This window comes from Seriola lalandi, unplaced genomic scaffold (genome assembly GCF_002814215.2).
Source record: "Seriola lalandi dorsalis isolate HSWRI2012SDOR001 ecotype SW California unplaced genomic scaffold, Sedor1 jcf7180002054614, whole genome shotgun sequence".
In the NCBI taxonomy this organism is placed as follows: Eukaryota; Metazoa; Chordata; class Actinopteri; order Carangiformes; family Carangidae; genus Seriola; species Seriola lalandi.
In genome coordinates this window covers 1,097,241-1,098,438 of record NW_019525167.1, presented here as the reverse complement: position 1 = coordinate 1,098,438, position 1,198 = coordinate 1,097,241, and the positions used below count along the sequence as shown (strand labels likewise).

At 41.5% G+C, this 1,198-nt stretch overlaps 1 protein-coding gene across 1 annotated transcript in view; it reads right to left on the bottom strand.

Moving 5' to 3' along the window:
- The window catches only part of cttnbp2 (cortactin binding protein 2), a gene marked incomplete at its 3' end in the record, with an annotated part of 60,091 nt that overhangs the window by 18,624 nt on the left and 40,269 nt on the right, over positions 1-1,198 (bottom strand). The gene's annotated exons all lie outside the window — the stretch shown is intronic.

Below are 1,198 nucleotides of genomic sequence, written 5' to 3'. Positions count from 1 at the left end.
GCACATGTCCACACTGATGCAGATACCGATAAAACACTGAGAAATATGAAAACCAATCTTTTTCTTTCCCTTTTAGCTTCAATCCTCAACCCACAAATGGCTTATTCCAAATTAAAGAAAAACTCGCTCTAGCGTTTAAGTATGGAAAGAATAAAAAAAAAAAACGGATGACTTTTCACAAACATGGTGAAGGAGCAGAAATGTTCATTTGCCGACTCCTGCAGTTTCTTTTCTTGATACGAGCTTCACTCTGCCTAACATAACTTCATCTTATATGTAGAAATATGAATTGTCTCCGTGTTTGAAAGGTTCTCCTCATCCTGCAGAGCTACATCCAAATATAAGTTGCAGTCTGTATCATCATCATCTGACTGTCCATGAGTCCAAACTTAGCCCTGTTCTGATGCGAGTGTTTACAACGTGGAGTTTTAGGCTAAAACATGAACCAGCAGAGATTATTTGTCACTAAATAATTACACCCAGTAACTGTTGTGTAGCTAAATGAACCCGCTGACAAAGCTAATGTGAGCTTGGTAATATATGAGGCGTTAAGAGTGAAGAGGAAAGGACACAGTCCACACTAAAACTCCATAACAATGTTTCTCATATTATTATAATAATCTTTATTTATTGAGCACTTTTCCAAAACCTCCGTCACCTCTGGTTTTTTAGCTTCGCCTCAGGAACAACCAACAGACCTGAGGCTGCGAGCTGGTTCATGAGCGGTTGAGAGGTCAGGTATAACGCGTGCAGAGAGGCCGTGAAGAGTCAACAGAAGGATCTTCAAATCAACATTCGATTTGACTGATTTTAACATTTATATAAACAATAGTACAAACTGCTGTCGCAGTAACATCGGGCTGACAGTCAGGGCCGGAGCTGACTGACATTAAAACTGAGACGCTGCATGTTCACATGAACCACAGCCCCAAAATCTGTTCAACCAACTTCCCTGTCAAAACAGCCGACTCCTACCTCTCCCTTCCTTCCTTCATCCATAACTCCTCATCTGTGTGTGTGTGTGTGTGTGTGTGTTGGCTCAAAACGGTATCATCTCTGTTATTATTACAGAGTTCAGGTACAGGACACACACACACACACAAACACACACACACTGTTTTCTCTATTACTCGCCCAAAGTCATTCTGCCGGCCTCACATCCAAACACTTTCACATCCATATTCCTCAACAGGGAGGG